Below are 13953 nucleotides of genomic sequence, written 5' to 3' on the forward strand. Positions count from 1 at the left end.
ATGGTATGTTAATGTGTTGCTATCTTTCTGCACATTAACCACTCAACTAATAACACTGTTGAAGCTGGGGGTGTTTGTCTGGGTCAGACGTTACACCCACGTGGAACAAATATGCCAAGAGCTACTATGATATTTGAAATAGAACATTATGGGGTGGCAGCATTAATTTATTTTGTTAATGTATGCAGATGTATATAGGGCCAATTTGCAAATGAAGAACATGTTCTCCTTGACATTTCAGCAAACTTTAACACATTAAATATAATCCAAGTAAACAACTGTGTTTTGCACCACTGTTGGCTGTGATGTAATTATCTAACCTATGTAGGAAAATAATTGAGAATGGATATAACTATGACTTTCTGATAGCATTCTTCTACATTTTGTAGTAGAGAACAGGTTTGTTTGAGTAGCTTTGGCTAATCTCTTCATGTTGGACAACTCTGGGATTTACACCATTGGCCTCTGTTGGACTGTTTGGATTTTTCCTGCTGCACTGTTGGACCACAAAGCCTTTTTTTTTCTCCTGCTACAGCAAATGCAGCCTTTTCACACAGTATCTCCTTCACTAAGGTTTACGTGTTCATGCATTTGGAATCAGCTCAATATGTCGAACTTTTCTTTCTCTTTTGCTGCGAGCTGGACTTTAATAGCAGTCCTCATCCATGTGTAAATGGACCCTGGGCTCACTGACATAGAACCCATTCCTCACTTCCCTTTCCCCACCCCTCCCTTGTTCCACTGCCTCGGAGGGACATTGATAATAGCTCTGCATAAAGACACTGCCAATTAGAATACATTCTCTGTTGTAATTATAGAGCATGGGCCAAAAGAGCACTGAGCTCACCTGTTTTTTTTTTTTTTTTTTTATCAAGACTGTGTCCTCCTCCCCATGTCACTACTCTCCAACTCACCAAAATGAAACCAATTTCAGGCATTTTTCAATCATGAAATGTGGATTGCGTAGCTGGTATTAGCCTCACCCTATTGCTCTCTCTAGAACATACAGATGCTGTTATGCTGTGTAGGATGGTAAATTAAGGGTGCCAGGGAATCACAAGTGTAGAAGCACTAACATCCTTCAGCACAAGACAGCCTGAAAATGACAACTGTGTGAGATGAGAAAGATTTTTAAACTAACGACTCTCTAGCTGTAGTGGCTATTTGTATTGCAGTTCTAACCTTTTGGTTTGTTCCTTTAGTTTAAAAGTAATTTTGACACAAATCCGCTGTTCATTACAAATCCTCTGTGCATCCTTCTCAAATTAAGAGGTTACTCACTGATCCACTCAGATTTTTACAGGATGCTGTACTTAACCTTAAGGGAACATGAAAAATCCTCCTGTTACACAGTAGAATCTTATCTTATCTTGCAGACAAAAGGTATATCCTCAGCAAACCACAAATATATAATCAGAAATATAAAGTAGATGTCAGTGATTTAAAAAATAAACTTCGTCAATAACACAAATCATAAAATAAGATTCAAAAAGGCAGTATAGAGCCAAAGCTATCTTCAGAGCAGCCTGCTTCCCTAATACTGCTGACTCAGAACTTTTTACACCAGTATTTTTAATTACAACACTAGGAGGCGCACTTCAACCTTAAATATAATGATTGTCATATTGTTCCAAAACAAATTCAACCACGCATTATAAATCCTAATTAACCTATGTACAGTATTTACAGCAAATGTACAGTATGTTGTATTGTTGCTTGGTTATTACACTAGCTAAATGGTTCTCAGGATGCTCATGGCCACAGTCTGTCACTACTGGCTGTCTGTTAAGCTGCCAGTCTGCTCAGGGGTTTCAGCCCCACGCTTGTTTCAGTGCAGGTGCTGATATCTCTGCAAACATGTCTTCAGGTAGCAGCCCCTAGTGTACACCCACAGATCCTCTGACAACGTATCAACACATATCATGTTATAGAGAAGCCATCATTTCAGCAAGAAGAAGTGTGCGTGCATGTGTACTGGACAGCAGACAGCAGGGAGAGACTGTGAAGTGTTTGTGTTTTCCCATATGTCAAGGAAAGGGTAGGGTGTAGTGATGGATGTTTGGGCCAGGAAAGGTCAGAGGGAGTGAAAGGGTGCAGCATATATGTGTGATTGATGGGAGCTGATTGATGACTGGCCTCTATGTAAGGAGCTTTGTGTTCAAGGTCACGGGTGAAAGGTCAAACTTGGTATACCTGTGGTTAAGTGCTGCCTTATCATTTGTCATCATACATCTTTGGTTGCATGCAGTCAGCTGTGTGTGCATCTGATTGCGAGTGTGTTGTCTGCATGTCTGTGTGCGGGTTGACCCCTGTGGGGAATAGGCTAAGTAGGCTAATTCTCCCCCTGCCAGCGCCTGTAGGCAGGGTTTAACAGGGCAAGATGGGAGGCAGAGATGAGCAGCGGGGTCATACACAGAGAGGCACCACGCTGCATGCCTGCACTGCGTGCATGTAACAACTCTGACAGATGCAGGTCGTAAACATGGGAGTTGGCCACAGCCAGAGCTCAAGGAGCTGACGCCAGCTGTTTGACCAAGGTGACACACAAGGCAGGACATGCCCTGAATAGAAATGGCATCATGTAAACACAAGAAAGATGAGATGAAGTATATCAATTACTGTATATGCACATACAATTAACAAACAGTACTTTACTAGGCTACTGCTCGTGCACATCAGCCAGGCCCATACAATACAGTACAGCCGGCGCTGTCTTTTGTTTGGGTCTGTTTCTGTTTGTTTATCATTTCAAAATCTGAAGCGTGCCAGGGGAGAGTGGTAGAATGCTTAGTGATTGATGTGCCTAGCTCTAGTAATACACATTCCCTTTCAGATAGGAAGTGCAACAGTGCTTAAAATCAATACCAGTGTTCTCCCACTGACTGCTTGAACAGCACTACAGCTAATTCAGTCCACACCTGTCAGAGCTGGGGAAATCTTTCCCTACTCGGGCCTTACACTTTAATTTACACCCACAGCCTCGCTGGCTTCTATTTCCATTAAAGGGAGAGCCTGGCATTATGGCTTTAATGAAGGCCACAGCCAGGCTGTGATTTAAGATGGCCGTTACCATACACCTTCACTCCACAGGAGGGAACAGACTTAAAGGGGCAATTAGGATTTTCCTTTCCTAGATCCCTTCAGATAGCCATATTCATTCTTCTCGCTCACTCTTTTAAAGATGTGAGCATGTCGCTTCAGCTGATGAGATCTGAAGGTGCCTGTGGGAAGACGGTAAAAACAGAAGGACAGCACAGAAACAACGCAGTTTCAAATCTAGACAATAACATTTGATTTGACCTCATCGTGGGTATTACATTGTGCTCCTGTTGAGAGCAGGCAGTCATTGTCCATCATAAATGACATAGATGTCTCCTTGAGGTGTTTTTTCAGAGGTGTTTGTTTGCTGACAGATGGAGAAACTATTGACTAGAGGGTGTCACAGATTGGTCAGCCCAAAGAGCTAATGGACACCTGTGTGTCGTATAGAGATAGCTCGTTATCCTGAGCATCCCCTAAATGGCACATGGTTTCATGAGTGGAAGAGTTGCACATTAGCGTTTCCTTCCTCCGCTGTTTGTTTTATAGGACTGGTTAACAGCAGCCCATTTCAAAAGACAACAGTGAGAGTGCTTCTACGCCTGTCATCCAAACTGCCCTGTATCTGTGTGTGTGTGTTTTCTTGTGCAGTCTCCTGTCTTGCATAAGACATACAGTAGACTTGTTACAGCTGTTGGAACAACAACTAAAAGCAGTGGGCTGTGTCAGCCATTTGTACAGATTTACACATGTGCTTACATGACCACAGAACACACATACACACATTTTTGTATGTCAGTCAGTGTGAGGACACTCATTGACATAAGGCATTTCCAAGCCCTGTTTCAATTTTTTATTTGATAAAATAAAATTTATTTTAATTTAATTTATCACTTACCCTAAACCTAACCATCACAACTAACTGCCTCATCCTAAACTTTACCATAACCAAAACCTAATTCTAACCCTAACACTAAAACCTAGTCTTAATGCAGAAATTGCTCTTTAAACACCCTTTTCATTGTGAGGACCGGCTAAAATGGCCACACTTTGTAAAAATGTCCTCAGTCCAATGGTTAAAAATTCATGCATCTTCACAATGATAGCCATACAAACACAAACACACACACACACAAACACACACACACACACACACATTGTATATTGAAACGATCAAACAATAAGCACCCGTCCTTGGAGAGCCCGCAATGACACTGAACCTAGCCACCCCCATGTCCCAGCGCAATAGCCCTCTCTCCTCCCACATCCACATCCACAGCAACAGCAGCGGCACTCCAAAATGAAACTGACTCCCTTTAGACAGCTTCCAAAGACAATGCTTTTATTAAAACCTACAGCAGCGGCGCCACCCCAGAGGCACTGGCACACCAACAACAGAGTAGAGCAGAACTGAGAGGCAGCCTGAAATCTACTAATGACTGTTTGTTTGCTATTGTGTATGGTGTTTGCTCTTGTGTATGGAGCCTGTGAATTTGTGCGGATCTGTGTGTGTGTGTGTGTGTGTGTGTGAGAGAGAGAGAGAGAGAGAGAGAGAGCGAGAGGGATAGATAGACAGGACTGTGTTTGTGTGTATGTGCATACATAAATGTACTCTTGCGTATGGATGCAGTATGTCTGTGAGCTTGAAAGCGTGATTACACATTTGAAAACTGCATTGTGAATAAACATATGCAGGCATTTATGAATGTATCGAGATGGAGTGTGTGTGTGTGTAAATTACTAACGAAACTGTGTGAATGTGTTTTGAATTATTTTTTTGCTTGTGTATATGATATGTTGGTGTGTGTGTTTTTTTTTTTTTTTTTTTTTTAAGAGAGCAACTATCTGGGTGAGTCTGCCACTTTGAATAAGACCTCCCTAGGCCTATGTGTAAACTCTGTTTCTGTCACCTAGTCTAGCACATAGTGTGAGCAAGCACTGGGCGTTCTGTGTGTGTGTGTGTGTGTGCTTATATGGTGTGGTGGAGGCTTGGTGTGTAGTATGTGCCTGAGAAGGTCGTCTGATAGTGTTTGGTACTAATGCTTCGTGACACTTGTTGGCTGGCAGAGTTTCAGAGAAGAGTGGAAAAGGACAGGAACAGCAGGGAAGAGAGAGAGCAAGATGTAGGGAAAAGAGAGAGAGTGGGAAAAAAGAAGAGGGCTACAAACAGAAAAAAAAGCACAAAACATAAAGAGTTATTTGATAAGATCACACTGAGACAAAGAAAGAAAGACATATGGCACTGAATCAAGCCAGAGTTATTAAAAAAACATGTTAAGTAAATGTGAAGAGATTGCTTGGTGAGGTGATCTCTGTCATGTCTTTCCTCTGCTTGTCCTTTTTCCTCTGTTCTTTTATCCCAACTCAGTAGAAGTTAAGTTTGCTTCACATTGCTTCCAACCAGTCAACGGCTCTGACAAGGACAGCTATGCCCACCTGGGGCTTTGAGAGTTGGGTGAAATAAAACCCACCAGGGAAAACAGAGAGGACAGGAGTAAGGTGAACCCCGGGAGCATGAGGTAAGAGTGAATGAAAGAGAGAAAATGAAAAATGACCATCGAAGGAAGAGTGAATATGATGGAGCGAGAGCAGTTTAGAAAATGGAAACATGTCGATAAGAGAAGCGAATGGACGAGATGGAGATGGGAGGAATAGTGATGGATGAGGTGAGGAGGAGAAGGCGCGAGGGGGAGAGGATTTACGCAAACAGACGAAAGAGCAGCAGAAAGATGGAATAGTGGGGGATTGAGCTGACATAGGGCGAGGGAGAGAAAAAAGAGAAAAATAGAGTGGGTAAACAGCAGATAGAGATGGAGGGAGATGAGCAATGGATTCAACTGACAGAGAAAAGTCCTGTGGTTTTGGGGCATGGGAGGGAGAATGCAAACGGTCAGTAGATTACAGCTAGTGCTGGGCCGAATGCCTGGGCCTCAGACTTCTAGCCAGCTTAATAGTGTCTCTTGTTTGTCTGTCCTCTAAAGTAATGCCCAAGCCCGAGCCCAGGGAAACAGTCTGAGCCTGAGGCTAGTGGAAATGGACAGGGGACTAGATATATGTTAGTTCTCATCCCAGCTGCTGTATATTACCCTGGCCAGCTTGCCCACTGGAGACTATTCAATAGAGCATAGAGCATCATCTAGCTTTATCTCCTTCATTCCCTCTACACTCACCAGGACTACTGCTGACGACCAAGAAGGGCAGGATCAGTCCTAGGAATTAATCCTTTTTTATTATCGGTTCATTTTGGTGTTTCACTAGGCAGTGCTGTCTGTGTAAGGCATGCTTTACCTGTGTGGCTTAGGTGTACCTTTTAATAATTGCAGTTAGTAAAAGGTACTTTATTCTGTAATCCTAAGGTTACTGTAGAGGAGCAATGAGTAGCATTAAGCAGCACGATAAAACAAGCAGGCCTAGCCTCTCATGGTATGCAGATATGGAGGAGATGGAGGGGAGGAAAGAGTGCAGCCAGTGGCTGGCCACAAGAGAGAGGGGATAAATAAATAGAGGAGGAAGTTGATGTCAAGCAGGTGTTCAAGGAGAAAGTGTCAGCCAAGCGGGCCGAGATGGGGAGAAGTGCTGCCTCTGCAGCCTCATAATAAAGACTTAATTCAATTAGCGCTTCTGCACCGGTGAGCAGCGTGCAAGCTGGCTGTCATGGAGCGAGCTATAGACACAGCAGAGCACACCCTCAGCCACCTAGACAACCAGCCTTACATCGTCCCCACACTGCACAATGCTCGCTCTATCTCCAAAGCTCTCTCACTTACCCGTACACACACGCACACACGCACAAAGTAGACCCAACATATTATTCACACCTGAGTCACTGAGAAGTCCAGACACTAAACCCTGCCTACACATCTCTCCTACACACACTGACACTCTCTACACACAGACTGCCTCATTCCTCACCCTTATTCCTCCCCACAAACTCTCTTCAGCTCCTACCCCTTCACCTCCTTGATTTTCTATTTTCAACCCCCTCTGCTCTCCACCCCCTCTTGTACCTTTCTCTTCCACCTCGTTACTCTGCTCTGTTGGTGCTGAGTGCCGTATGTTGGCCAGTACGACGTGGATTGTGACTGTGAATCCCTATTTTCAGCCCGTCACGCCCTGGTGCCCAGTTGGGTGCTGTTCTGTAGGCATATGGTGTAGCGGATCCCGGATCCTGGGCTTTTAGAAAGCTCTAGGTGGCATTTCAGTCAAAAACACCTCCCATCCTACGCACCGCCCCATACAACACCCTGGAATTTGGTTGACCGTTCTGTGCTTTGGGTGTGGTCACTCCAGGCAGCGAAAGAGGCCTTAAAAGCTCCCACACATACAGGAAGGTGGAGCATGGGGAAAAGAAGAACAGGAAGTGGCAAAGGAACAAGAGGAGGAGGAGGTGGAAGAGATAGGGCAGGACACATGGCTTCAGTGATACCATTTGCAGTTATGTAAAGAGAAGGAGAAAATAGGTCTTGGATTGCTTCCAGAGAGCTGGGTGAATCACCAGCAAAGAACAGGCACGACATGGCCACGCACATGCACACAAATGCTTATACACACACGCACACACAAACACACACACACATTGGCACATATTCTGTCCCATTTCTTAGTCCCAGCTGAGCTTCACAGTACATGAAGTACAGTGGATGATGAGTCGCCACGTGGCACTATTCAGTGTGTTAAAACAGCAAATGGAAGGACTGACCTCTTGTACCTCCAAATCATTTAGTAATCAACAAAGAAAATCAGCCCCGGATTCCAGTGTGCATTTGTTTGTCATACACACTGATAATAGAGCGTATAAAGGTTCATAGCCTTCTTATTTACTTAACCTTTATCTCTCACCCATCTGGTGGAGTTTGTTTACCCTCCCTCCTTTTATGTCTTTCTTGCCTATTTTAATTGTTTTTGTTATCAAGCCATGCAGAAAGCTGCTCCCTGAAGAGCAGTGGATCAGTCTGCATGAAACTCTTGGGGTATTTCTCACCTGTGTTAGCCTAATTGTAGTTAGACTGTTGATTCTGATAAGACGTCTTCATCTTTGTAGATTTGTGTTAGATAAACACTCCCTGCCCAAATTCACACTCAGTACTTCACCCCTGGCAAGACCCTTACTACTTCACCTGCTTCATTAAAGATGGGATAAAATAGAGTGGGTGGAATATGGAGGATAGCCATGTATTAATTTTGCATCAGTGAATTAATAAATTCAAATATAAGTCAATTGATAAATTATTCAAGCCTTTTTTGTCATGTGCATTTGAGAGGAGGGTGCAGAGAGAAAGGTGAGAGGCATTTCATATTGGATAATTAATATTCATAACATTTTAAAAATGGAGTAAAAATTGCATGTATGCAATAACATATATCTATAATAACCATCTTTTTTTAACACTGATATAATAAAGTGTTTAAGAGAGACACTTCCCATCTTAGTACAGTTACCTACAAATGAAAGAAAAGAGCTTTCTTTTCTTGATCTTCTTGTCTCCCTCCCTTCATAGAAATTGCTACTTGAAGTAAAATCTTGTAACTTTTTTTACAAGATAAATGGATGAACAGATGATGAATCTGTCCTATCCACTTCATAAGCAAAGATAATTAAGAAGCCAGTGCAAAGTGTATGCCCTCCTCCTGCGATAGACCGCTGCATTGCTGAGAAATCGTGTATTTGTTTACTGTATTTTCAAATTTTCATCATCATTTTCATTGCAGTCCTTCATCTTTATTTCATTATTTTTTGGGGTGTTTGCTAGAGGGTGGTAATCAAGAGAGTTATGGAGACAGGTCAGCCAAGATTTAAAGCAGTCCCGCTCCTGACCCAGAGGAAAGCACCACTGGATACATTAACATGATAGCGATATCATTATGTCAGAATGGACATGAAGGGTTTCAATTATTTACAGGTGATGTGCACATTGAATTAGCAATGAAGTGGCTCATAAATTACTCCTCTGTCTAATCAAGCCTCCAGTGGAATAATGGAACAAGTACTGCCAAGGAGGAAGGTCTCTTTCTCTCTCAGTCTTTCTTTCCCTCCTCAGTGTTTTTTTTTTTTTTTTTGGTGGGGGGGCTACTTTCACAGTGGGATGATGACTCTCTCCAAATGACATTGGTTGAAAGGAAAGAAATGTGCCAGTGAACGCAGGTTTAAAACCTCTCCACTTCATCACTGCTCAGTGCTTTACTGCGCTTTATGTCATCAGACAATGATACAGTGACAGCCAAGCATCAAAATGTGCAGCACCAGCACCTAATGTGCGCCTTGGTTTTGTGCCTGAAAGAGAGAGAGTATCAGACAGGCTATAGACACATTGACAGAAAGACACAGACAGTGATAGAGAGAGAGCGGCAGAGAGAGAGAGAGAGAGAGAGAACCAGACAGGAAAATAGAGGGCTGCTGTAAAGGTTGGCATGGCTCCGCTCCAATGTAGCCTTCCCAACAGTAGCAACACTGTTCAGACAAAACACAGTCAGCCACCGATTGCTGGCTCCTTTCTAGCATCTGAGGCTTGTGGTGTGGGATTCTGCTCAGTTGACTGATGCCCTCTATGATTAAAAGAAAGATGCCAAAGAATTTAATTGCCAGTTTTAATGTGTCGCCAGTGAACGTGTTTGATTTCTTGCACATCCTGCTGATGTGCAGACCTGGCACTATAGCATGCAAGCTAAAAGCTTTAACCACCACCACCAGAGTAGCACACCAGTAGCTACCAAGCCACCTGTTCGCTCACTCTGCCTTCAGTGGAGAACGCCATATTGAACCCAGTCTTGTCTGAGTTTTTTTTTTTTTTGCCCTAACCCATGTTAACAAGCTCACAGAGTTTGTCAAATGTGTTGAGTAATATATATTAAACCCATTTTGTGGAAACAAAGAAAGGGATTCACCTTCCCCACCCACCACCATCACAATCCATAATCACCTTAGGCAGTTTACAGTAGAAAGAGGAGAAAGAGAGAAAAGAGACCCACAAATGACAGGAAAGGGGAAGTGAGATACAACTGAAATGTAATGGAAAGAGAGTACCACCTACTGTTGTGGTGTCTTCTAGCAGACAAAATCATATCGAGGGGAATGCAGGGTGGTCTCTGCTGTTCTTCTGCTCTCTCTCTTTTCCCCGAAGAAGTGAATCTGGGGTGACTGCACCCACAATTAGGGCATGAAAGGATTAGTAGTGAGTGGGAAGGTGGTTGGGGGCTGTTTTTGTTTGTGTGCTTAGTATTCCCTGCTATGTATTGTGGAAGTGGATCTACTGTTTTTTTTTTTTTTTCCAATCCCCATGTTCTCAAAAATAGAAACATCACCAGCAACAAAACAAGCTAATGTGCAAGAAGAGAACTGGGCAAAATGAGGAGCCAAGTGAGCGTTGTGCTCCACTACAGTAGCAGTTTGCATTGACGCTCTTCAAGTCCTCATGTCGCAGTGCAACATGTCCTGGGAGCCTGTTTACTCTCTGTCCCCTTCTTAATGCCTTTACAGATGTCAAATCCCCAGCAACCCCCAAAATGACTGAACATCCTCTATCTTTGCATCTATTTCAACTGCATTTCATTTTCCTATTGACGAACACGGAGCTCACAGGGGAAGACTAAGCATTAGGGTTATTATGAGTTTAAAGCACTTAAAAGCTTTTGGCCGTCCTGACACACAGAGATGCAAGGGTCCAGAGGAGCAGGGAGGCATCACGCTCCAGTTTTTAGAGAGAATCAAGTCCCAGATATGTGTGTTTGAGCATTTGTAAGGGTGTATGTGAAGGTTTGTGTTGTGTATGCACATATATATGAATGCAAGGATTGGCGGGTCTCCAGGAGCCTTGCGTCATGCCTGTAACACTCCTCGGTGCGGCTGGCACTAGCAGACTGTATTAGCTCACTGCTCTGCAGCAGTCAAATTCTGTATCATGGCATCTTAGGTTGACTCTTCAGAGCTCTCTCCCTTAGGTCACACATGAAATTTAAGAGCTTTTCTGAGGCAAAGAGGTGTGACTTTCCCCTAGACTCCCCTTGCTCTTACCCTGCATCTGTGTCTGTCTCTCTCTCTTACTTATTTCTTCTCGTTTTATTTCCCCCTGCTTTGCTGCTCCACTCAAGAGTCATGGGGCGCACACTCAGCGGTAAACCAATTTCATTTAGTATGTTTTCACATTTTTATCCAATCATGGCATGCTCAGAGGTTTCAAAAACCACAAGACGCTTTTATTGGGGCCTAATTAAGGATCTCTGATTTAATCCATGTAATTTAATAAAGATCAGTCATGGGTGTGAGGCTGTAGCTTTGTGCACGGGAAAGTGACGTTGATGTATTGTAACCTCTGCCTTCTACTGCAGCAGGTCATGGTTAGGCTGTGCAGTAAGGCTCGTATTGCTGTAAGGTGTCTAGACTCCACCTGTAGGGCAACAAAGATACAGAGGCTCAGCGAAGGGTTTCAGGAAATGTAGATACTTGTGCATTTGTCCTTTCTCAAAAGTATTTTAACTGAAAGCCTGAGCTGCAGGTGGTTTCGCTGCCACAAGCGAATCAGCCTGTACCCAAAGCCATCCGCTCTGTAATTGCCTCTCGGCTTGCTCATTGTTCTCATTCATTTGCCTCTGTGCATACAATATAGTGGTTGAAGCACCTCCAATTGTTATTTTTGTTTTCTTAGGTGTGTCTACTTCATAGACTTGATTGGTGAAAACTGCCTCATTACAATTGTTCACACTTACAATCAACTCTCGACACTGTCTGATAAGTTTTAGATATATCTTGGATTGTGATCTTTTCAGTTGCTCTCACAGGAGGATTAAGGTGTAACGCAGGGCAGCATTTTCTGAGCCTTACAGTCAAAGACTTGAATGAGGCTGCAAGAGAGGGAACTGCCTGGCATGGTTCTGTCCATTTCAGTAGCACTTTACAGCCCTCCAGCCAGCCAGTGTTATGGCAAAATCTTCAGTGGAGAGAACACAGAAGAGCTTAGAAGGGGTTGGGTTGGTTGGAGTGAGGGATCACGTGCTGGGGGGCGTCTAGACAGTCAGGGTAACAGGCCAGACAGATAGAACGAAGGGGACTAGGCCAGAGGGACGCCATGTTTAGGGCATTGTTGGATGTGTGGCTCATCTAAAATCACGTCAGTTGCTGTGGAGTTCAGCTTCTGGACACTAATGGCATTGACAGTTGACAGGGAGTATGGCCACTTCCTGGCACAACACACCATTTTACACTCCTGCCTCAGTCAGTAGAATTCCTCTGTGTTTCTACCCTGTCTGCCCACCTCTTTACTTCATGTTGTGACGCTTGTCAAATGTAGCACAACCACTAAGCCAGTTAATAGGTACATTTAATTGTTCTATGCATCTGCAAAAACTCATATTATTTCATAAAACCAATTTCTGGCATCTTAAATATGCACTCACTCAGACACTTCCTGCCATGCTAAACTACATGACTCCCTTCTGTAAAGTCAGAAATTCGTGGGATCTCTTGACTCTAAGGTAAAGGGGGTTTTTCTCTTTATTCCAGCTGATGTGTGGCAGATGAGGAAAATGTGATGACTAATGTCTTCTGTGTGTAGAGCTCATTTCTCTAACGCTCATTATGCCTGAGCCCTGTGACAGTTTGGAGGGCGTCTAAGGCATTGCCATATTGGCCATATGCTTTCTGCAGCTCCTAACTGTCAGAATGTCAGGACGTGGCAGAGGTGCGCTTTTTTGTACCAACAGAGGAGTGGAGCGCAGCACTACAGGAGGGCCTCATTACCAACACAGCCCGCAAAAGAGACTCGGGAACGGGCAAGCAGACACACTGAGCTTTGTATTTAGTATCAGAGGGTGAGCCGTTTAAACAGCACTCAACCCAACTAGCTGCCCCCTCTCTCTGTGTAACTCCATTATCACAGCAGAAAATGTGACACAGGATTTTTCTAAGTAAATGCTTTAACAAATTAAGAAAGTAATTAAGGCAAACAAATTGATTCCCTCAACATTTTTAATTTAACTTTTGCCTCTCTATGTCTCCATCTGGCCAATACTATCTCCCCCGAAACCCAAGCACACAAACTGTTTATCTGGAGACATGCACACCCTCCATACCTTAATTGCCATTAAAGTATTGAGGGTGTGGCGCATCCTAGCAAAGCCATGACTGACATATACGATCCTTCTGGCATTTGAGTATATGTCATAGTTCTTCCTTTTTGACAAGTGATTCTGAATCTGTGGTTTTGTAAAATGTGTATGGTTATAAGGTGAACTGTCCAGGGTGTACCCTGGCTCGTCAGCTGGGACAGCTGGGATTGGCTACAGCAATCCTGTGACCCTTAAAAGGAAAAGCGGTTAGGATAATGGATAGATGGATGGATGGTTATAAAGTAGTATTTAATTAGTCTGACAGGTTTTCCTTTTAGGCTGTGCATAGATGTTTTGGCTATTAGTAAGGGTCTAAGGAGCACAGTGATTCCAGTTGTGCATGGTAATTCGCTATAGTAACTGTTAAAGTCCCTCACAATTCTCATCCTGCCTCAACATTGATCCATTAAATATAGACTGGGAGCTGCTTTGAGTTGGTCAAGGCAAAAACCTAACTTTTCCCTTGACAATCTGTAATCTATACTATCTGAATTAGAGTGCATTAGTGATCTGGTTGCTTATCACTCAGGTGGTTGAAAGTCTCAGCGCAGGGAGACATCATTAGAAATCAAGGGAAAGTTTAAAAGAGATTTTCTTTATGAGTTTTCAAGACATTGAAACGAGACATTATTGCTCAGAAAGTTATCTCAGCTGGGGGAAAGTCACTTTTTCAGTCGACTAATGACTGTCAGAGCAGCTCATCGAGATCGTTGCTTTATTTTCAAGCTGTTTTCTCTGCCTTTCTGCAAAATAGCTTGAGCCTTTGAATGGCTTTATTTACAATATGTATTCATGTAGAAAATGCCTGTTTAAGAT

At 43.3% G+C, this 13953-nt stretch overlaps 1 protein-coding gene across 3 annotated transcripts in view; it reads left to right on the top strand.

Moving 5' to 3' along the window:
* camta1a (calmodulin binding transcription activator 1a) overlaps positions 1 to 13953 on the top strand; it is a 263949-nt gene that overhangs the window by 119735 nt on the left and 130261 nt on the right. The window lies entirely within an intron of this gene.

The sequence above is a fragment of the Anabas testudineus genome, chromosome 7 (assembly GCF_900324465.2).
Source record: "Anabas testudineus chromosome 7, fAnaTes1.2, whole genome shotgun sequence".
NCBI classification, from domain to species: domain Eukaryota; kingdom Metazoa; phylum Chordata; class Actinopteri; order Anabantiformes; family Anabantidae; genus Anabas; species Anabas testudineus.